Consider the following 24,427-nt stretch of genomic DNA (forward strand, 5'->3'; position numbering starts at 1 on the left):
CAGATAGGCGCGGTCACTTTGGTTTTTCTTTTTTACTTGTTTTGGAAGAAGAGAACGAGCGCCATTCTCCTTGCGGAGATGGTTCTAAATACATCTACACGGTCGGTCCCTGGGATTGGAAAGGAGTTGGAGCCTTTAGGACGGGAATCGTTTGGAAGGATAATATTGATGGGGATTCTAAAGCTGACTGTGAAGGACGTGTTTTGTTTCCAAGGCAACTCGTTGGAGGGAGCATACGACGTGGCGCTATATACAGAGGAAAAACACGATGATATCCTGAGAAGGGCAAGAGCGGTGGGAGGTGAGAGGCCGATGTGCCACTACGAATTAACAAGCCTGGCGAAGAATAACTTTAGGGTTGTAACTGTCAACATTTACAACCCTTATGTTAAGGACGAAGAGGTGAGGGCTTTTCTGGGGAGATACATGGATAACGTCTCCTCAGCAAGGCACCTCAAAGACTCCCTTGGGTTTTGGAATGGGAGGAGAGGCTTCCAGGCCCTCCTCAGAGAGGATCCAAAGGGACATGGTGGCTACCTCCATCCTCCTGCTATGTTCTCCCTAGTGGCTGACAGGGGGACATTGTTTTATGCACGTCAGCCCCCATTTTGCAAGCGCTGTATGGCCTACGGTCACATATTCACCTCATGCAGTGCAAGAAAATGCAGATTTTGTGCATCTGAGGATCATGAGGCGAGGGATTGTGACAAGCCTAAGACGTGCCATGGGTGTGGCTCGTCAGCACACCTGTGGAGGGGGGTGCCCGGCCCGTCAGAGGTCATATGCGTCTGCGGCTGGGGGGGGAGCAGGAGCGGGTGATGGGGGAAGAAGAGGAGGGGAAGGAAGCATGCCTCATGACCAGAGTTCAGGTCCAGAGGGGAAGGCCACAAGGAAGGAGGAGGAGCCAGAAGCGCCGGATGGAAGAGAGAAGGAAACGGACGGCACGGGAGTAGGAGAACCAGAAAAATCGGCGGAAGAAGGCAACCGAGTGGAGGAGCATGAGAGAGAAGAAAGCGAGGGAGGAGTGGTGGAGAAGGAGACGGTGGAAGAGAAAGTGGACTGGGGGGAAAGTGCCCTGGTGGAAGAGATGAGGGGTATGGTGGAGGAGCTGGCGGGGGGGGGAGGGTGGTATCTCTCCACTGCCGCCATCACCAAAGAAGAGTATGAAGAGGAGGGGGCGATTGGCCGACAGTGAGGGGGAGGGGATGGCCAAGAGAGTGATGGGGGCGGGAGAAACCTCTGGGTTGCTGCTGGTTTCCCCAGGCCCTCAACTTCTGTTGGGTGGGGACACACATAACAAGACTCAGGACTGGGTATAAGAGGAGGTGGGGAGTTTTTTGTTTGGAGACTCAGCCTCCCCAATTTTTTTCCAAACCAGCTGCAACATTGGGGAGGGGGAGGATTGTGGGGGTAGACCCAGGGTGCAGGGCACCCCGGAGCCAAACACTATTCCTGCATCCTGGGATGGTGTGATGGAGGAAGAGGGGGGGGGGGGATGTCGGGATTGCGGATGGTGTTCTCGGTAGATATGGAGCAGGGGAGCATCGGGTGAGTCTCCTGCTTATGTTTTTTTCTGTCTGGGTTTAGAATTTGAGTGTATTACATGTTTTTATTTTTTTCATGGGAGTCTAATTTTACTTTTGTTAGTTTAAATGTAAGGGGTTTAAGGGATTTTGTTAAGAGGAGGGCGGTTTTTAGTTATTTGGAGGGTGTGGGGTTTGATTTTTGTTTTTTACAGGAGGTTCACCTGAGGGATGGAGGGGATGTTATTAGGTTTAAGAGGGAGTGGGACAAGGGGGAGTCGGTTTGGGGTGTTGGGGGGGTGCACTCATCGGGGGTAGGGATTTTGTGTGGGCACAGGGAGGTAAAAGTGGAGGATTCTTTTGTGGTAATGCAGGGGAGGGTTATAGGGGTGGATGTCACGATAAGGGATTGTACATTTAGATTAGTGGTGGTGTATGGGCCACAGGTGGTGGCAGACAGGAGGGAGATGGTGGACTGTCTGACGCCCCTGTGTGTCACAAATAGGAAATTAGGCTAATGGCTTGCCATGGTCTGGTAGATGGTGGTCTGCACACTACTCCGAAAATGGACGGTCCTACATGGCGCAACTCCAGGGGGGGTTGAGCGGAGGCTCGACTATATTTTTGTACCCAGGTCTTTGGGTAAGTTGTCTGGGCGGCTGTTGCATGTTTTCTTTTCGGATCAAGACGGGGTGCTCCTGCAGGTGGGGTCGCCAGTCTGCCTCTTTGGTAGAGGGCACTGGAAGCTAGATCGGGATGTGCTGGAGGAGCAGGCTTTTGTTGACGGGTTTTATGGTTTCTTTTGGAGGCTTGAAGGCCTCCGGTCCATGTGCGAGGGGGTGTTAGAGTGGTGGGAATTAGTTAAGGTGAGGATTAGGGCTTTTATAATAGGGTATTGCAAGAAGAAAAAAAGGGAGGAGAGGAGGGAGGTGGATCGTATCCAGAGGTTAATTGAACTCGAATACGAGGCAGGCAACCTCGGCGGGTCGTTTGACTGGGAGAGATCCGCAACCCTAAAGGCGCAGCTCAGGGAGTTGCAGGAGCGGAAGGCTCGAGCTTTCCTTGAGCGTGCGCATAGTGGCTTTCTAGAACATAATGAGACTTGTTCTGCTATGTTCTTTAAGTTGGTTAGGGCAAGACAGAGTAGGAAGGTAATGCATGGTGTTAGGGAAGAAAATTGTAGTATAGTTAGAGAACCAGAGGATATGGTCAGGGTGACAACTGATCATTTCCAAGGTTTATTTAAGGAAAGGGAAATAGATGTAGAGCAGGGAAATGTGTTTTTAGAACACTTGTCCAGGCGGTTGCCGGAGGACATTAGAGAAGTGATGGAGGCCCAGATCTCACTAGAAGAGGTTGAGGGCGCTCTTAGGAGGATGGGAAAAGGGAAGGTGCCTGGGATAGATGGGCTGCCGGCTGAGTTTTATCTCAAGTTTTGGGGTATACTTGGTCCAGTGGTCCTCGAAGTCTTGAAGGCCATCCTTGAGACGGGGGTCCCGGGGGGATCAATGGCTGTTGGTGTGCTGTCACTTTTATATAAGAAGGGGGAATTAACAGACCTTGGCAACTGGCGGTCATTGACCATGCTGTGTGTAGATTACAAGCTACTTGCAAAGGTTTTAGCAGACCGGTTGCGCACAGCCCTTCCCTACGTCGTTCATGAGGATCAGACGTACGGGGTAGAGGGCCGCTCTATTAGATGGAACCTACAGTTAATCAGGGACTCCATCGCTTGGGTTGAAGATAGAGGTCTTCCTTTAATGGTAGCAGCGCTAGATCAGGCGAAATCCTTCGATCGCGTGAATAGATCCTTTTTATTCAGAGTGTTAGGTCGATTAGGATTTGGGGAGAAGTTTATAGGATGGATTCGTAAATTATATGTCGGAGCGGGGTGCCGAGTTAGTGTAAATAGTCACTTGGGTGACGTGTTTGACCTCTCGTCTGGGGTCAGGCAGGGGTGCCCACTCTCGGCTCTCCTCTTCGTTCTGTACATGGAGCCTCTGGGGGCTGCCATTAGGGCAGACGCAGGGGTGGAAGGCTTGCTGATCCCTGGAAGTGGCGGGCTGCGTATTAAGATGACGCAGTATGCCGATGACACTTCCTTGCTGTTGTGCAAGGACTCGTGCCTGACAAGGTCCCTTGCCATCTTTGGGGATTTCACCCGAGCGTCGGGAGCAGTTCTGAACCATGCAAAGTCTTCCGTCAAGTTTTTCGGAAGATGGCGCGGTAGACAGATGTGCCTGGGGGGTTATCTCTCTGTGAAGGGGCCCTGAGGATTCTCGGGGTCCATTTTGAGACCTCTGGCTCAGCGACGCTAAACTGGAACATGCGTATCGCAGTGGTACAGAGGAAGCTAGCAATGTGGAAAGCTAGGTATTTGTCTTTCAAGGGCAAAGTCCTGGTCCTAAAGGTGGATGTGTTGCCGTCTCTTTTGTATTTGGCATACATCTACCCATTGCCGGCTTGTCTGAGGAGGCCTCTAGTGAGGCTTGTGTTTCAGTTTATGTGGGGTGGCAGGTGCGAGTGGGTTGCCAGGGCATGCATGATCTGTCCCATCGGGGAGGGAGGTAGGGGGGTACCACATTTCCCCCTCAAGCTGGACTCAATTTTTGTTTCTTTCTTGTTAACGGAGCTTGCTCAGCCAGTGATACACCCGTCCGGCTACCTCCTGCGGGTGTTTTTCTCGTATCAGGCGAGAAGCATAATGGTGTGGTCTAACACGGGTCCTCGGGCGGAACAGCTGCCGTGGCACTTTGGTCATGCGGCCAAGTGGCTGCATGCGCACCCTGAGGTTGAAGTTGCCCGAGTAGGTTTAGATCACAGGCACCTGTACGAGGAGGTCAGAAAGGTAGGGAGTCCGGCGCCTGTAGTGGGCATCTCGCAAGTGGTCTGGGAGGGAGTGCAGGCGCGGGGTCTGGATAACAGGCTCAAGGACCTGAATTGGTTGAGCCTTCATAAGTGTTTGCCGGTACGTTCCATCTTGTACCGGTATAATTTGGTGCAATCCCCCACCTGTCTAAGATCCTCTTGTGGCAGGGAGGAGACTGTGCGCCATGTCTTTTGGGACTGTGCCTTTGCCAGAGTAGTATGGGCTAGGGCACGGGTGTTGTTTGGTAAAGGGGGATTTTGTATTGACATGGGCCAGGTTAGAGAGGGGTGTAGGGAGAGCGAGAGGGACGGATAGGGACAGGTTTCTGCTCTGGCTTCTCATGAGTCTCTTTAAACGGGGGCTGTGGGAAGTAAGGCAGAACATGGTGAAGACAGGGAGAGATTGGGGGGTGGAAGGGATAGTGAGGAGGGTGGAAGGAGATTTGAGGGGGAGGATGAAGAGGGAGGAGAGGAAGTGGGGGCAGCATGCTGCTCGGGAGAGGTGGAAGGGGGTTTTAGGGCTGGGTGTCATTTAGATTTGTAAGAGGATAGATTAGGGACGGGGAGGTAGGGAGAGGTATTTTGTAGGGTAACGGGGAGGGAAGATGCTCCCCTGAGGTTTTGTTTGAGGTTTATGTTTTAGTTTAATTAGTTTATTTAAAATACAATTTTTTTGTGTATGTATGTAAATTATGAGTTGTAAAGAATGAATGGTATTGAAGAAAATAAATTATTTTTATAAAAATAAAAAAAGATAGGCTGTAATAGGATTCTCGTTCCGTTTGTTGTTTTTGTATTTAGTTATTTCATGTATCGTCACTTTTCATTCATTAAAGATCATGAGTAACAAACACGCTGCATTTCGGTCCGACTCTCTTCCTTCAACAGACGAACGCCGTTACAACAGCTTTGCACACTCTTGGCATTCTCTCAATCAGCTTCATGAGGTAGTCACCTGGAAAGCATTTCAGGTGTGCCTTGTTAAAGTTAATTTGTGGAATTTCTTTCCTTCTTAATGTCCTTTGAGCCAATCAGTTGTGTTGTGACAAGGTAGCGGTGGTTTACAGAAGATAGCCTTATTTGGTAAAAGACTAAGCCCATATTATGGCAAGAACAGCTCAAATAAGCAAAGAGAAATGACAGTCCATCATTACTTTAAGACATGAAGGTCAGTAAATATGGACAATTTCAAGAAATATTTAAGTTTCTTCAAGTGAAGTTGCAAACACCATCAAGCACTATGATGAAACTGGCTCTCGTGAGGACTGCCACAGGAAAGGAAGACCCAGAGTTACCTCTGCTGCAGAGGATAAGTTTATTAGAGTTAATGGCACCTCAAATTGCAGCTCAAATAAATGCTTCACAGAGTTCAAGTAACAGACACATCTCAATATCAACTGTTCAGAGGAGACTGTGTCAGGCCTTCATGGTCAAATTGCTATATAGAAACCACTACTAAAGTCACCAATAACAAGAAGATACTTGCATGGGTCAAGAAACATGAGCAATGGACATTTGACCAGTGGAAATCTGTCCTTTGGTCTGATGAGTCCAAATTTGAGATTTTTGGTTCCAACCGTTGTGTCTTTGTGAGACACGGTGTGGGTGAATGGATGATCTCCGCATGTGTATTTCCCACCGAGAAGCATGGAGATGGAGTTGTGATGGTGTGGGGGTGCTTTGATAGTGACACTGTCTGTGATTTATTTCGAATTCCAGGCACACTTAACCAGCATGGCTACCACAGCATTCTGCAGCGATACGCCATCCCATCAGGTTTGCGCTTAGTGGGACTATCATTTGTTTTTCAACAGGACAATAACCCAACACACTTCCAGGTTGTGTAAGAAGGAGAGTGATGGAGTGCTGCATCAGATGACCTGGCCTCCACAATCACACGACCTCAACCCAACAGAGATGGTTTGGGATGAGTTGGACTGCAGAGGGATGGGAAAGCAGCCAACAAGTGCTCAGCATATGTGGGAACTCCTTCAAGACGGTTGGAAAATAATTCCTCATGAAGCTTGCCAAAAGTGTGCAAATCTGTCATTTAGGCAAAGGGTGGCTACTTTTTAAGAATTTGTTCAACACTTTTTATTACTACATGATGCCATATGGGTTATTTCATAGTTTTGATGTCTTCACTATTATTCTACAATGTAGAAAATAGTTTTAAAAAATAAAGAAAAAACCTGCAATGTGTAGGTGTGTCCAAACGTTTGACCGGTACTGTATATAAGACTGCGCTCGGCCTTTAAGGTTTGTATCACAGGCCTCAGTGGCTGCTGTCTCATCTAATCATTTTCCTGGGCTCCTTAGGGCCAGAGGTCAACCCTACACTATTACTGAGTCCAATAGGAATGGTGAGCTATTCTGTGTGTGTGTGTGTGTGTGTGTGTGTGTGTGTGTGTGTGTGTGTGTGTGTGTGTGTGTGTGTGTGTGTGTGTGTGTGTGTGTGTGTGTGTGTGTGTGTGTGTGTGTGTGTGTGTGTGTGTGTGTGTGTGTGTGTGTGTGTTATCAGAGACAACACACTGAAATACAGTAGGATGACATTACCAACCATGTCTTAATGTTATAATCCCTTCAGACGGTTGGTTACAATGCTACACTCACTATGTTCCTCACATTAACACAGTACCCCCTGTATTTGGCCTTGTTATTGTTATCTTGTGTTACTTTAAATGGTTTACTTTAGTTTATTTTGTCAATATTTTCTTAACTCTATTTCTTGAACTGCATTGTTGGTTAAGGGCTTGTAAGTAAACATTTCACAGGTAAGGTTGTATTCAGCGCATGTGACTAATACAATTTGATTTGATTTGAAATTGTAAGTATTCCAACTATTTTATTTATTGACAGAAATGAAGAAAACATTGAAATTCAATACTACAATACTATACCAGTAATTCCTACCATGATTTACAAAACGTGTCAGAATACCATCATAACACAGTGTTGGTGCTATCTGGTATTATTGGGATGTCCCTACCCAAACTATAACCTTAACCATCACCATAACTGTGACGTCTGCTCCCAGCCCACACCCTCAAACACCTAGATCCCCTGAACGCAGCTCACTCTCCAGCCCACACCCTCAAACACCTAGATCCCCTGAACGCAGCTCACTTTCCAGCCCACATCCTCAAACACCTAGATCCCCTGAATGCAGCTCACTCTCCAGCCCACACCCTCAAACACCTAGTTCCCCTGAATGCCTCACTCTCCAACACCCTCAAACACCCCTGAACGCAGCTCACCTTCCAGCCCACACCCTCAAACACCTAGATCCCCTGAATGCAGCTCACTCTCCAGCCCACACCCTCAAACACCTAGATCCCCTGAATGCAGCTCACTCTCCAGCCCACACCCTCAAATACCTAGATCCCCTGAACGCAGCTCACTTTCCAGCGCACACTCTCAAACACCTAGATCCCCTGAACGCAGCTCACTCTCCAGATCCTAATCACCTGAATTCTAATCACTTGTTCACACACCTGTATGTCATTATCACACACTATTTAGTTCAGTTCTTTGCACCCCATCACTGTGAGGTATTGTTTGTTTTGTGACACATCTTTCGGGGGCACTGGGTTTCCCTGTGATTTACTCCTCCTGTGTTGGATAGTTTTTGCCTGCCTCATTAACGACGCCTTTTGCCTATTCCCTGCCTGTACTTTAGCCTATCGGATTTCCTGTTATCTACCTATTGCCTGATCTCCCGGACTACGTTATTAGCCTTTTCTCTGCCTGTACTTGTCACGGTCGTCGTATGGAGTAGACCAAAGCGCAGCGTGGTTAGAATACATTCTTCTTTATTGCAGGAAGAACACTTAAACAAAACGATAAGACAAATGTGACTGCTAATGAAACAATGTGCTAACGTGCAACATAACTGCTCCAACTGCTCTTAAACGCTAGTAAAACCAAATGCATGCTTTGCAACCGTTCGCTGCCTGCACCCGCACGCCCGACCAGCATCACCACCCTGGATGGTTCCAACCTTGAATATGTGGACATCTATAAGTACCTAGGTGTCTGGCTAGACTGTAAACTCTCCTTCCAGACTCATATCAAACATCTCCAATCGAAAATCAAATCAAGAGTCGGCTTTCTATTCCGCAACAAAGTCTCCTTCACTCATGCCGCCAAACTTACCCTAGTAAAACTGACTATCCTACCGATCCTCGACTTCGGCGATGTCATCTACAAAATTGCTTCCAACACTGTACTCAGCAAACTGGATGCAGTTTATCACTGTGCCATCCGTTTTGTCACTAAAGCACCTTATACCACCCACCACTGCGACGTGTACGCTCTAGTCGGCTGGCCCTCGCTACATATTCGTCGCCAGACCCACTGGCTCCAGGTCATCTACAAGTCCATGCTAGGTAAAGCTCCACCTTATCTCAGTTCACTGGTCACGATGGCAACACCCATCCGTAGCATGCGCTCCAGCAGGTGTATCTCACTGATCATCCCTAAAGCCAACACCTCATTTGGCCGCCATTCGTTCCAGTTCTCTGCTGCTTGTGACTGGAACGAATTGCAAAAATCGCTGAAGTTGGAGACTTATCTCCCTCACCAACTTCAAACATCTGCTATCTGAGCAGCTAACCGATCGCTGCAGCTGTACAAAGTCTATCGGCAAATAGCCCACCCATTTTTACCTACCTCATCCCCATACTGTTTTTATTTATTTACTTTTCTGCTCTTTTGCACACCAATATCTCTACCTGTGCATGACCATCTGATCATTTATCACTCCAGTGTTAATCTGCAAAATTGTAATTATTCGCCTACCTCATGCCTTTTGCACACAATGTATATAGACTCCACTTTTTTTTCCTATTGTGTTATTGACTTGTTAATTGTTTACTCCATGTGTAACTCTGTGTTGTCTGCTCACACTGCTATGCTTTATCTTGGCCAGGTCGCAGTTGCAAATGAGAACTTGTTCTCAACTAGCCTACCTGGTTAAATAAAGGTGAAAAGATATATATATATATATATATATAAAAAATAATATAGACAATAACCCACAAAATACCCAAAGAAGATGGCTGCCTAAATATGGTTCCCAATCAGAGACAACGATAAACACCTGCCTCTAATTGAGAACCAATCTTGGCAACCATAGACCTACATGAACACCTGGATGGAATCAACCCCATAAATCTACAAAACCCCTAGACAGTACAAAAACCCTAGATGAGACCAAACACAAATACCACCCTCGTCACACCCTGACTTAACCAAAATATATTTAAAAAACAAAGAATACACAGGTCAGTGCGTGACAGTACTGTTGCCCTTTTGGACCCCCTGTGTATGATCTTCTGCCTGCCCCTGGACCCAGATACCTGCCTCCCCCTGTGTATGACCTTCTGCCTGCCCCTGGACCCAGCTACCTGCCTCCTCCTGTGGTCCTTTACAATAAACACCTGCTGCGCCCTGCGCTTGAAACCAGCTCTCTGTCTCCCATCGTGTTCATTACATTAACCCTTACCTTAACCATTTTACATTTCAACTTCAACGGGGTGATGTCATTGTTGGACTTCCCAAGGATCCCTGGGAGCAATAATCCATAACACAGTGTCTTGGCGGTGAGGATTAGGGACATGACAGGGAGGACAACACATGGAGGAGATACTGAATCAGATTAATTTGACCTGGAAATCTAGACTAAAGCCATTGTCCCCCTGTGTGCACTGCTGTCGAACAGCACCACATGTACTGTACTGTCACAGTGAAACATCACATCTCCACTGCATACAGTACAGGCAGTGGCGGATTTAGGCATAGGCAACATGGGAAGCCACCCGGTGCAGCGTCTTGCAGGTGGCAGCATGGGGTGCCCGCACAAGAAAATATATATAATAATATTCCAAATGGTGACATTTGCGTGAAGGTCTCCCCACTGATACCATGACGTGTGGGACTGTGGGCCGGAGTGGGCGTCCTGATTCTAGTTTGTGAGCTAGGCAGGCTACTGCCTGGGAAGGTCTGCAACTCAAAAGTACAAGATGGGGAGGAAGCGGGGGTAGGTTGACCTCAGGTCTCCCCACTAGAAGCCCGGGATAGGGGGAGTGGGGGTATGTTGACCTAAGGTCTCCCCACTGGAAGCCCGGGGTAGGGGGAGCGGGAGTAGGTTGACCTCAGGTCTCCCCACTGGAAGCCGGGGTAGGGGGAGCGGGGGTAGGTTGACCTCAGGTCTTCCCACTGGAAGCCCGGGATAGGGGGAGCGGGGGTAGGTTGACCTCAGGTCTTCCCACTGGAAGCCCGGGATAGGGGGAGTGGGGGTAGGTTGACCTCAGGTCTCCCCACTGGAAGCCCGGGGTAGGGGGAGCGGGGGGTAGGTTGACCTCAGGTCTCCCCACTGGAAGCCCGGGGTAGGGGTGAGTGGGGGTAGATTGACCTCAGGTCTCCCCACTGGAAGCCCGGGATGGGGGATTGAGTCTCCCCACTGGAAGCCCGGGATAGGTGGAGGTTGACCTCAGGTCTTCCCACTGGAAGCCCGGGATAGGGGGAGTGGGGGTAGGTTGATCTCAGGTCTCCCCACTGGAAGCCCGGGGTAGGGGGAGCGGGGGTAGGTTGACCTCAGGTCTCCCCACTGGAAGCCCGGGGTAGGGTGAGTGTGGGTAGGTTGACCTCAGGTCTCCCCACTGGAAGCCCGGGATAGGGGGAGCGGGGGTAGGTTGACCTCAGGTCTTCCCACTGGAAACCCGGGATAGGGGAGTGGGGGTAGGTTGATCTCAGGTCTCCCCACTGGAAGCCCGGGGTAGGGGGAGCGGGGGTAGGTTGACCTCAGGTCTCCCCACTGGAAGCCCGGGGTAGGGGAGCGGAGGTAGGTTGACCTCAGGTCTCCCCACTGGAAGCCCGGGGTAGGGGGAGCGGGGGTAGGTTGACCTCAGGTCTCCCCACTGGAAGCCCGGGGTAGGGGGAGCGGGGGTAGGTTGACCTTAGGTCTTTCCACTGGTAGCATGGAATAGGGGGAGCGGGGGTAGGTTGACCTCAGGTCTCCCCACTGGAAGCCCGGGGTAGGGGGAGCGGGGTAGGTTGACCTCAGGTCTCCCCACTGGAAGCCCGGGGTAGGGGGAGCGGGGGTAGGTTGACCTCAGGTCTTCCCACTGGTAGCTTGGATTAGGGGAGCGGGGGTAGGTTGACCTCAGGTCTCCCCACTGGAAGCCCGGGGTAGGGGGAGCGGGGGTAGGTTGACCTCAGGTCTCCCCACTGGAAGCCCGGGGTAGGGGAGGGGGTAGGTTGACCTCAGGTCTCCCCACTGGAAGCCCGGGGTAGGGGAGCGGGGGTAGTTTGACCTCAGGTCTCCCCACTGGAAGCCCGGGGTAGGGGGAGCGGGGGTAGGTTGACCTCAGGTCTCCCCACTGGAAGCCCGGGGTAGGGGGAGCGGGGGTAGGTTGACCTCAGGTCTCCCCACTGGAAGCCCGGGGTAGGGGGAGCGGGGGTAGGTTGACCTCAGGTCTCCCCACTGGAAGCCCGGGGTAGGGTGAGTGGGGGTAGATTGACCTCAGGTCTCCCCACTGGAAGCCCGGGGTAGGGGGAGGGGGTAGGTTGACCTCAGGTCTCCCCACTGGAATCCCGGGGTAGGGGAGCGGGGGTAGGTTGACCTCAGGTCTCCCCACTGGAAGCCCGGGGTAGGGGGAGCAGGGGGTAGGTTGACCTCAGGTCTCCCCACTGGAAGCCCGGGGTAGGTGGAGCGGGGGTAGGTTGACCTCAGGTCTCCCCACTGGAAGCCCGGGGTAGGGGGAGCGGGGGTAGGTTGACCTTAGGTCTTCCCACTGGTAGCATGGAGTAGGGGAGCGGGGTAGGTTGACCTCAGGTCTCCCCACTGGCTGGAAGCCCGGGGTAGGGGAGCGGGGGTAGGTTGACCTCAGGTCTCCCCACTGGAAGCCCGGGGTAGGGGAGCGGGGGTAGGTTGACCTCAGGTCTCCCCACTGGAAGCCCGGGTTAGGGGAAGCGGGGTAGGTTGACCTCAGGTCTTCCCACTGGTAGCTTGGAGTAGGGGGAGCGGGGGTAGGTTGACCTCAGGTCTCCCCACTGGAAGCCCGGGGTAGGGGGAGCGGGGTAGGTTGACCTCAGGTCTCGCCACTGGAAGCCTGGGGTAGGGGGAGCGGGGGTAGGTTGACCTCAGGTCTCCCCACTGGAAGCCAGGGGTAGGGGGAGCGGGGGTAGGTTGACCTTAGGTCTTTCCACTGGAAGCCCGGGGTAGGGGGAGCGGGGGTAGGTTGACCTCAGGTCTCCCCACTGGAAGCCCGGGGTAGGGGGAGCGGGGGTAGGTTGACCTCAGGTCTCCCCACTGGAAGCCCGGGGTAGCGGGGGTAGGTTGACCTCAGGTCTTCCCACTGGTAGGATTAGGGGGAGCGGGGTAGGTTGACCTCAGGTCTCCCCACTGGAAGCCCGGGGTAGGGGGAGCGGGGGTAGGTTGACCTCAGGTCTCCCCACTGGAAGCCCGGGGTAGGGGGGGGGTAGGGGGTCTCCCCACTGGAAGCCCGGGGTTGCGGGGGTAGTTTGACCTCAGGTCTCCCCACTGGAAGCCCGGGGTAGGGGGAGCGGGGGTAGGTTGACCTCAGGTCTCCCCACTGGAAGCCCGGGGTAGGGGGAGCGGGGGTAGGTTGACCTCAGGTCTCCCCACTGGAAGCCCGGGGTAGGGGGAGCGGGGGTAGTTTGACCTCAGGTCTCCCCACTGGAAGCCTGGGGTAGGGGGAGCGGGGGTAGGTTGACCTCAGGTCTCCCCACTGGAAGCCCGGGGTAGGGGGAGCGGGGGTAGGTTGACCTCAGGTCTCCCCACTGGAAGCCCGGGGTAGGGGGAGCGGGGGTAGGTTGACCTCAGGTCTCCCCACTGGAAGCCCGGGGTAGGGGGCGGGAGTAGGTTGACCTCAGGTCTCCCCACTGGAATCCCGGGGTAGGGGGAGCGGGGGTAGGTTGACCTCAGGTCTCCCCACTGGAAGCCCGGGGTAGGGAGAGCGGGGGTAGGTTGACCTCAGGTCTCCCCACTGGAAGCCCGGGGTAGGTGGAGCGGGGGTAGGTTGACCTCAGGTCTCCCCACTGGAAGCCCGGGGTAGGGGGAGCGGGGGTAGGTTGACCATAGGTCTTCCCACTGGTAGCATGGAGTAGGGGGAGCGGGGGTAGGTTGACCTCAGGTCTCCCCACTGGAAGCCCGGGGTAGGGGGAGCGGGGGTAGGTTGACCTCAGGTCTCCCCACTGGAAGCCCGGGGTAGGGGAGCGGGGGTAGGTTGACCTCAGGTCTCCCCACTGGAAGCCCGGGTTAGGGGAAGCGGGGGTAGGTTGACCTCAGGTCTTCCCACTGGTAGCTTGGAGTAGGGGGAGCGGGGGTAGGTTGACCTCAGGTCTCCCCACTGGAAGCCCGGGGTAGGGGGAGCGGGGGTAGGTTGACCTCAGGTCTCCCCACTGGAAGCCCGGGGTAGGGGGAGCGGGGGTAGGTTGACCTCAGGTCTCCCCACTGGAAGCCCGGGGTAGGGGGAGCGGGGGTAGGTTGACCTCAGGTCTCCCCACTGGAAGCCCGGGGTAGGGAGGAGCGGGGGTAGGTTGACCTCAGGTCTCCCCACTGGAAGCCCGGGGTAGGGGAGCGGGGGTAGGTTGACCTCAGGTCTCCCCACTGGAATCCCGGGGTAGGGAGAGCGGGGTAGGTTGACCTCAGGTCTCCCCACTGGAATCCCGGGGTAGAGCGGGGGTAGGTTGACCTCAGGTCTCCCCACTGGAAGCCCGGGTTGGGCAAGCGGGGGTAGTTGACCTCAGGTCTTCCCACTGGTAGCTTGGAGTAGGGGGAGCGGGGGTAGGTTGACCTCAGGTCTCCCCACTGGAAGCTCGGGGTAGGGGAGCGGGGGTAGGTTGACCTCAGGTCTCCCCACTGGAAGCCCGGGGTAGGGGGATTTGACCTCAGGTCTCCCCACTGGAAGCCCAGGGGGATTTTTTTGTTTGACCTCAGGTCTCCCCACTGGAAGCCAGGGGTAGGGGGAGCGGGGTAGGTTGACCTCAGGTCTCCCCACTGGAAGCCCGGGGTAGGGGGAGCGGGGGTTTTCAGTTCTCCCCACTGGAAGCCCGGGGTAGGGGAGCGGGGGCAGGTTGACCTCAGGTCTCCCCACTGGAAGCCCGGGTTAGGGGAGCGGGGGTTATTTGACCTCAGGTCTCCCACTGGAATTTAGGGGAGTCCTGACCTCAGGTCTCCCCACTGGAAGCCCGGGGTAGGGAGGGCTATTTATAGGTTTCCCGGGGTAGGGGAGTTTTGACCTCAGGTCTCCCCACTGGAATTATTTATTTGACCTCAGGTCTCCCCACTGGAAGCCCGGGGTAGGGAAAATTGACCTCAGGTCACCCCACTGGAAGCCCGGGGTAGGGGAGCGGGGGTAGGTTGACCTCAGGTCTCCCCACTGGAAGCCCGGGGTAGGGAGAGCGGGGGTAGGTTGACCTCAGGTCTCCCCACTGGAAGCCCGGGTAGAGGGGAGCGGGGTAGGTTGACCTCAGGTCTCCCCACTGGAAGCCCGGGGTAGGGGGAGCGGGGTAGGTTGACCTCAGGTCTCCCCACTGGAAGCCCGGGGTAGGGTGAGCGGGGGTAGGTTGACCTCAGGTCTCCCACTGGAAGCCCGGGGTAGGGGGGAGCGGGGGTAGGTTGACCTCAGGTCTCCCCACTGGAAGCCCGGGTAGGGGGAGCGGGGGTAGGTTGACCTCAGGTCTCCCACTGGAAGCCCGGGGTAGGGGAGCGGGGGTAGGTTCCTCAGGTCTCCCCACTGGAAGCCCGGGGTAGGGGGAGCGGGGGTAGGTTGACCTCAGGTCTCCCCACTGGAAGCCCGGGGTAGGGTGAGCGGGGGTAGGTTGACCTCAGGTCTCCCCACTGGAAGCCCGGGGTAGGGGGAGCGGGGGTAGGTTGACCTCAGGTCTCCCCACTGGAAGCCCGGGGTAGGTGGAGCGGGGGTAGGTTGACCTCAGGTCTCCCCACTGGAAGCCCGGGGTAGGGGAGGCGGGGGTGGGTTGACCTCAGGTCTCCGCACTGGAAGTCCGGGGTAGGGGGAGCGGGGGTAGGTTGACCTCAGGTCTCCCCACTGGAAGGCCGGGGTAGGGGGAGCGGGGGTAGGTTGACCTCAGGTCTCCCCACTGGAAGCCCGGGGTAGGGTGCGCTGGGGGAATCTATCAAATAGTGCACTTCTAACAGTGTACAGTACTAATGCAAATAGTTGTGCAATTTAGTTGGTGTGTTTCTTGTTTGAAGTGCAATAGTGTAATAATCAGGTTCTCGTCTTTATACGTGTGTTGTTCTATTTCTGTATTTGTGTGATTTACGGATTTGTGCAGTTTAATTTTTTTGTTTTTTTTGTTAGGAATAGGGTAATAGTGTAATTCGATTATCTTTTTTTTCTATTTATATATTACAATTAGTTTCTATTTTTGTCTTTGTTATTTATTTTTGATATTTATGAGTCCTATTTTTGTATATCTATTTATATTTCTATAGTTTTAAATGTTATGATTATTTATTTGTGTTCCAAACGTCTGAATAAAAATTACAGTGCAGAATGGTGCTTTTTTTGGTGGGGGGGTGTTCGCCCAGGGAGCAATACAAGCTAGAACCGCCACTGAGTACAGGGCATAATTATGGTGCTTTTCCCCTTCAGTGCAAGTGCATGCATAGTCACATCCATATCCTGTGATGGAAATGGATCGTGTATAGCCACTGCCTCAACACAGCACTACAGACAGTGTTGCGGTTCCCACTAGATATATAGTGCCCAATGCTCCAAATGCTGAACATCATTTATTTTTTTATGTGGAACATAGATGATACCACAGCAGGAAATAACTAGCCTATCATATGTAATTAAATGCTGCTTTCTCTATGTTTGATGTCTGATGTCCCTGCGATTCTGTGTCCTGCTGTCTGTCATACCATTCTGTGTCCTGCTGTCTGTCATACCATTCTGTGTCCTGCTGTCTGTCATACCATTCTGTGTCCTGCTGTCTGTCATACCATTCTGTGTCCTGCTGTCTGTCATACCATTCTGTGTCCTGCTGTCTGTCATACCATTCTGTGTCCTGCTGTCTGTCATACCATTCTGTGTCCTGCTGTCTGTCATACCATTCTGTGTCCTGCTGTCTGTCATACCATTCTGTGTCCTGCTGTCTGTCATACCATTCTGTGTCCTGCTGTCTGTCATACCATTCTGTGTCCTGCTGTCTGTCATACCATTCTGTGTCCTGCTGTCTGTCATACCATTCTGTGTCCTGCTGTCTGTCATACCATTCTGTGTCCTGCTGTCTGTCATACCATTCTGTGTCCTGCTGTCTGTCATACCATTCTGTGTCCTGCTGTCTGTCATACCATTCTGTGTCCTGCTGTCTGTCATACCATTCTGTGTCCTGCTGTCTGTCATACCATTCTGTGTCCTGCTGTCTGTCATACCATTCTGTGTCCTGCTGTCTGTCATACCATTCTGTGTCCTGCTGTCTGTCATACCATTCTGTGTCCTGCTGTCTGTCATACCATTCTGTGTCCTGCTGTCTGTCATACCATTCTGTGTCCTGCTGTCTGTCATACCATTCTGTGTCCTGCTGTCTGTCATACCATTCTGTGTCCTGCTGTCTGTCATACCATTCTGTGTCCTGCTGTCTGTCATACCATTCTGTGTCCTGCTGTCTGTCATACCATTCTGTGTCCTGCTGTCTGTCATACCATTCTGTGTCCTGCTGTCTGTCATACCATTCTGTGTCCTGCTGTCTGTCATACCATTCTGTGTCCTGCTGTCTGTCATACCATTCTGTGTCCTGCTGTCTGTCATACCATTCTGTGTCCTGCTGTCTGTCATACCATTCTGTGTCCTGCTGTCTGTCATACCATTCTGTGTCCTGCTGTCTGTCATACCATTCTGTGTCCTGCTGTCTGTCATACCATTCTGTGTCCTGCTGTCTGTCATACCATTCTGTGTCCTGCTGTCTGTCATACCATTCTGTGTCCTGCTGTCTGTCATACCATTCTGTGTCCTGCTGTCTGTCATACCATTCTGTGTCCTGCTGTCTGTCATACCATTCTGTGTCCTGCTGTCTGTCATACCATTCTGTGTCCTGCTGTCTGTCATACCATTCTGTGTCCTCCTCTCTTTCATAGCATTTTTTCCCCCATTCTTTTTTCTTTTTCTCTTTTACAGTCATTGAGCATCCCGAAAACAATGCAGTGTGGACATCCCCTGGGACAGCACGATCTCGCAGAAAGAGAGAGGTGACACCGCGATTTGTTAGCTCCAATGACAATGTAGCCTATTGCTCGGTGAAGAGTAAAGCAAGTTTGATATGATAATTGTTTGTATAGGAGGAGGACCCAACCGAACAAGCATGAGTCATAGCGCACAGCCACATCTTCGCTAGACCCTCGCAAGAAAATCGATATTACATGCTTGACCCAATTATCTTTTAGGCTACCTCCTCTGATCAGACCTGTATCCCGAACCGCTCCGATCGAAGGCGCGGCTTTATGTCACGGAGACCTGCTTGAAATTATTTCATTGATATTCAGCCGGGTGCTTCAGCCGCACCGTGGAAACAAACGGGCTAAATAGCGCAGTAATCAACCCCCGAATATGAAATGATACGGGGAATACACCGCACCAGGTAAGCTGTCTCCTCTTTGTCTGAATAAAGTGTCGTTAAGATAATAAGTGTACAGATAATGAATTCCTCCGCAAGGTCAAATATGACTGTAAAGCCGCAGGGGGGGGGGGGGGGGGGGGGGTCCTGAAATTCCTAAGTGTTGATGTGTTGGTTATTAGGAGTGGGGTTCGGATGTGCATCGTCAATTGACATGGTTGTGATGTTGTTTCTCTCACCTGACTGTATCTTTTCATCGCATTATCCGCACATCCCTTTGTTTTGTCATGGCTACGATAATGTTGTATTTTCTATATCAATTCACTTGTAGGCTACATCATAAGATAATTGTCTGGGGTTGAAACTGTAATTGCAGTGGGGATATTTTTGTTCGAGAGAGGAGACCCTAATATGACGAATGCATAGACACGTTCACAGCTACAGACGGATTGGGTAGCCTATAGGCCTACTAAATGTGTAGTAGAAGTGAAACGTGAAATAGATGAGAAAGAAGGATATTCTCTACTATGTGATGCTTCTAAAGGAATTCATGTCATAATGGTAAAGTTGATGTATGTCTAAGCTACATTATCTCCATCGCTAAGTCCATGCATTCTAGTCAGCGGTCACTGACTGTATCAAATTGTATTTTAAATATATGGTATCTCCACGGAAACACACAGACCTACGAATTACTATTTCAGAATTAGATATGATATGACCATTCAATTGTCAGGGTCTATTCCCCCAACTCACCTATTGTACCATGTGATTTGTTGTGATATGTACAGTGGGGCAAAAAAGTATTTAGTCAGCCACCAATTGTGCAAGTTCTCCCACTTAAAAAGATGAGAGGCCTGTAATTTTCATCATAGGTACAATTCAACTATGACAGACAAAATAAGAAGACAAAAATCCAGAAAATCCCATTGTAGGATTTTTAATGAATTTATTTGCAAATTATGGTGGAAAATAAGTATTTGGTCAATAACAAAAGTTTATCTCAATACTTTGTTATATACCCTTTGTTGGCAATGACAGAGGTCAAATGTTTTCTGTAAGTCTTCACAAGGTTTTCACACACTGTTGCTGGTATTTTGGCCCATTCCTTCATGCAGATCTCCTCTAGAGAAGTGATGTTTTGGGTCTGTTGCTGGGCAACACGGACTTTCAACTCCCTCCAAAGATTTTCTATGTGGTTGAGATCTGGAGACTGGCTAGGCCACTCCAGGACCTTGAAATGCTTCTTACGAAGCCACTCCTTTGTTGCCCAGGCGGTGTGTTTGGGATCATTGTCATGCTGAAAGACCCAGCCACGTTTCATCTTCAATGCCCTTGCTGATGGAAGGAGGTTTTCACTCAAAATCTCACTATACATGGCCCCATTCATTCTTTCCTTTACACGGATCAATCGTCCTGGTCCCTTTGCAGAAAAACAGCCCCAAAGCATGATGTTTCCACCCCCATGCTTCACAGTAGGTATGGTGTTCTTTGGATGCAACTCAGCATTCTTTGTCCTCCAAACACGACAAGTTGAGTTTTTACCAAAAAGTTATATTTTGGTTTCATCTGACCATATGACTTTCTCCCAATCTTCTGGATCATCCAAATGCTCTCTAGCAAACTTCAGATGGGCCTGGACATGTACTGGCTTAAGCAGGGGGACACATCTGGCACTGCAGGATTTGAGTCCCTGGCGGCGTAGTGTGTTACTGATGGTAGGCCCCATTGGGTGAGATCTTGCGTGGAGCCCCAGATCGAGGGAGATTATCAGTGGTCTTGTATGTCTTCCATTTCCTAATAATTGCTCCCACAGTTGATTTCTTCAAACTAAGCTGCTTGCAGATTCAGTCTTCCCAGCCTGGTGCAGGTCTACAATTTTGTTTCTGGTGTCCTTTGACAGCTCTTTGGTCTTGGCCATAGTGGAGTTTGGAGTGTGACTGTTTGAGGTTGTGGACAGGTCTCTTTTATACTGATAACAAGTTCAAACAGGTGCCATTAATACAGGTAACGAGTGGAGGACAGAGGAGCCTCTTAAAGAAGAAGTTACAGGTCTGTGAGAGCCAGAAATCTTGCTTGTTTGTAGGTGACCAAATACTTATTTTCCCCCATAATTTGCAAATAAATTCATTAAAAATCCTACAATGTGATTTTCAGGATTTTTTTTCTCATTTTGTCTGTCATAGTTGAAGTGTACCTATGATGAAAATTACAGGCCTCTCTCATCTTTTTAAGTGGGCAAACTTGCACAATTGGTGGCTGACTAAATACTTTTTTTGCCCCACTGTATGTAATATTTCAGTCAATTCAAGAGGGGAGAAATCTCAGTAGTCCTAGATATATTTAATGCTACTGTACTGTACGATAATCTTTTTGAAAATGGTTTTCAAAATATTTAATGTATTTATTTTGCAAATGCATTATGTGCAATTATTTTGTGATAAAGTTCCAATGCAGTTTTTATTTAATTATCAAATAATTTCTGGGTAACAATTTAAGTACCTCACTGTGATTATTTTCAATTCTTATTGTAAAAAATAAACAAAATATTGCTTCTTAGCAAAGATACATTTCTAAAGCAATCATTTTGTTAGGACTGTCTGGGAGTGGTCTGAGTTGGGATGGGAACATTTAAATCTAGCTGTTATTGGCAGAGAGGTTTGGAACTCTCTTTCTTATTGGTCTATTAACTCATTTACCCATGGTGATGTCACCAGGCTGGCAGAAATTTCAGGCGGACTTTTCAAACACCTCTTACACTAAAATGGCATTATCATAATGTTCGCAATTTCACAGTATTATTCCAACCTCATAGTGTGAAAATATATATTAAACACAGGAACGTCACTTTTCTTTACTGCGTTGGGCTTTTAAAGCAGTATTCTTCCTGTTTTATCAGTAAGGTCAGTATTAGCCTAATTTATTGCCAATGAATTATGCTGTTGGGTGTTCACACAATCTATGTCCTGTTTGGACCGCTATATTGTATTGATTAGCAATAATATACACTATATACTAAAGTATTTGGACACCCCTTCAAATGAATGGATTTGCCTATTTCAGCCTCAGCCGTTGCTGACAGATGTATAAAATTGAACATACAGCCATGCAATCTCCATACACAAACATTGGCAGTAGAATGGCCTTACTCAAGAGCTCAGTGACTTTCAACAAGGCACCATCATAGGATGCCACCTTTCCAACAAATGTCTGCCCTGCTAGAGCTGCAGTGAAGTGGAAACGTCTAGGAGCAACAATGGCTCAGCCGCGAAGTGATAGGCCACACAAGCTCACAGAACGGGACCGCTGAGTGCTGAAGTGCGAAGTGCATAAAAATGGTCTATCCTCGGTTGCAACACTCACTACAGAATTCCAAACTGCCTCTGGAAGCAACGTCAGCACAAGAATTGTTAGTCGGGAGCTTCATGAAATGGGTTTCCTTGGCCGAGATGCCGCACACAAGCCTAAGATCACCATGCATATTGGCTGAAGGGGTGTAAAGCTCACCGCCATTGGACTCTGGAGCAGTGGAAACGCGTTCTCTGGAGTGATAAATCACGCTTCACCATCTCGGTTTGGCGGATGCCAGGAGAACGCTACCTGCCCCAATGCATAGTGCCAAATGGAAAGTTTGGTGAAGGAATAATGGTCTGGGGTTGTTTTTCATGGTTTGGGCTTGGCCCCTTAGTTCCAGTGAAGGGAAATCTTAATGCTTCAGCATACAATGGCATTCCAGACGATTCTGTGCTTCCAACGTTGTGGCAACAGTTTGGGAAAGGCCCTTTCCTGTTTCAGCACGACAATACCCCCGTGCACAAAGCGAGGTCCACACAGAAATGGTTTGTCGAGATCAGTGTGGAAGAACTTGACTGGCCTGCACAGAGACCTGACCTCAACCCCATCGAACACCTTTGGGATGAATTGGAGCCAGGCCTAATCGCCAAACATCAGTGCTCAACCTCACTAATTGTGGCTAAATGGAAGCAAGACCCCGCAGCAATGTTCCAACATCGAGTGGAAATCCTTCCTTGAAGAGTGGAGGCTGTTATAGCAGCAAAGGGGGGGACCAATTCCATATTAATACCTATGATTTTGGAATGAGATGTTTGACGAGCAGGTGTCCTCATATAGTGTACCTCACTGGATCTCATTTACCACCTTGTTGATTCATCTGCTTGGTTTATTCCACTGAATTCCCATCGAAGTAAGAAACAAGACAAATCTAATTACAATGCTCCCGTGTCTCAAATGAACATCTTGGGGGCCTCTCGCTCATCTTCGATATTAGCATGGGGTGATGGAACTCCTGATGGGAGACCCCACAGCTACTCTACATGAGGCAGAGGACACACTGACCCCTTCCTGTAGGATACAGTCACCTCCTGATTCAAGGAACCAAGGCCCTTATTCATAAAGAGTAAGCGTGATAGTTAAACTGATCTAGGATCCGTTTAGTATTATAGATCATAATGAATAAGATTACATGGACAGAGGGGACCTGATCCTAGATCAGCACTCCTATTCTGAGGGGCGTTATGAATCATTACGGGGCCTGAATAAAGGAGTGACTTGTCTATCCCTCTTCCTCTCCCCTCAAAATGTACTCGGACAGAGTAACTTAAACCCACAGTTCTATTATATGGAATATTGATCCTAAACCAGTGGTTCTTAACCTGGGTTCGATGGGTTCGATCGAACCCCAGGGGTTCGGTGAGTCAGTCTCAGGGGTTCGGCGGAGGTCAAGACAAACATCCTATTCATATGATTCATGATGACACGCTCCGCTTGGCCATCATTGGCTGCAGGTGATCAAGATACATCGCTTGGCCTATCTGTGCTGCAGGGAATTTGGTGCGCTCAGTTTGTGACTGTGGTGATGGTACGTCTTGTGATTTCTTTCTTAATATTTTTATCCCTTCATACTTACTATGTCGAGCAAAAAAAGAAAGTGGTCGGACGAATATGTACAATATGGATTTACATGTATAACCGAACGTGATAGGAGTCAGTGTCCTAACTGCATGATTTGCAATGCCAAGTTGAGCAATTCTAGTCTAGCACCGGCAAAACTAAGAGAACACTTCCTTAAGCTGCATGGAGATGGAAAATACAAGAACACAACGCTCGCTGAATTCAAGGTGAAGAGAGCCAGATTCGATGAAAAGGCTACTCTGCCTGTTCTCGGCTTTGTACCCATCAACAAACCGATCCTCACAGCATCGTACGAAGTTGCTTACCTGATCGCAAAGCAGGGCAAACCACACACCATTGGTGAAACACTCATAAAACCAGCTGTGTTGAAGATGGCGAATATCATGCTGGGAAAAGAGGCAGAAGTGAAGTTATCCCAAATTCCTCTTTCAAATGACACCATCAGCGACAGAATAGAGGACATGAGCAAAGACATCTTGGCTCAAGTAGTTGCAGATCTGATTTCAAGTCCGGCAAAATTCAGCCTTCAACTCGACGAGACCACAGAGGTTTCCAATCTATTCGTGCACTATGTGAAAGACGACGTGATAAAGGAATAATTTTTATTTTGTAAGCCTCTTACAACAACAACTAAGGCAGCCGATGTGAAGAAACTTGTGGATGACTTCTTCAAAGACAACAGTCTTTCGTGGGATATGGTTTCTGCAGTCTGGTTTTGGTGCGCTAGTGAAAGCCGATGCACCACACATCATTGTTACGCATTGTATTCTGCACAGGCATGCGTTGGCAACAAAAACCTTGCCTCCAAAACTGGCAGAAGTATAAAAAATTGTAGTGGAATGCGTGAACTATGTGCGAACTAGTGCTCTGCGGCATCGCATCTTCAGTGAGCTGTGTAAAGAAATGGGCTCTGAATTTGAGGTACTTCTGTACCATTCTAACGTTAGGTGGTTATCCCGGGGACAGGTGCTGAATCGTGTTTTTGCCGTGCGTGTGGAATTGGCCCTGTTTTTGCAAGAGCACCAACATTGTCATGCAGATTGCTTCAAAAATTCTGAGTTCATTCTCATTTTAGCGTACATGGCCGATATCTTTGCAGCTCTCAATCATCTCAATCAAAAGATGCAGGGCGGTGGAGTCAACATCATCGAAGCGGAGGAAAACCTGAAGGCTTTTCAAAAAAAGCTACCGTTATGGAAACGACGAACAGAGAACAATAACTTCGCAAACTTTCCCCTGCTGGACGACTGTGTAAGTAAGATCGAAGATGTATCTGGAATCGGAGACATTTCTGTACCCGCTGAACTGAAGCAAGCAATTGCCACGCACTTAGATGAGCTTGCAAAGTCTCTCGACGGATACTTCCCTACAAGAGAGTCATATCCAGTGTAACAGTATAATTTTAAACCGTCCCCTCGCCCATACCCGGGCGCGAACCAGGGACCTTCTGCACACAACGACAACATTCACCCTCGAAGCATTGTTACCCATCGCTC

At 49.9% G+C, this 24,427-nt stretch overlaps 1 protein-coding gene across 3 annotated transcripts in view; it reads left to right on the forward strand.

Moving 5' to 3' along the window:
- The window catches only part of LOC124001373 (G protein-regulated inducer of neurite outgrowth 3-like), a 35,589-nt gene that overhangs the window by 4,223 nt on the left and 6,939 nt on the right, over positions 1-24,427 (forward strand). For 2 of the 3 annotated variants that reach the window (XM_046308120.1, XM_046308118.1), the window contains exon 1: positions 17,468-18,023. The gene's annotated coding sequence lies outside the window, so the exon portion shown is untranslated. Of the gene's footprint in view, positions 1-17,467; positions 18,024-24,427 lie in introns of those variants that run through there. The other variant, XM_046308119.1, reaches the window with a different exon arrangement.

Source organism: Oncorhynchus gorbuscha, linkage group LG17 (genome assembly GCF_021184085.1).
Source record: "Oncorhynchus gorbuscha isolate QuinsamMale2020 ecotype Even-year linkage group LG17, OgorEven_v1.0, whole genome shotgun sequence".
NCBI lineage: Eukaryota > Metazoa > Chordata > Actinopteri > Salmoniformes > Salmonidae > Oncorhynchus > Oncorhynchus gorbuscha.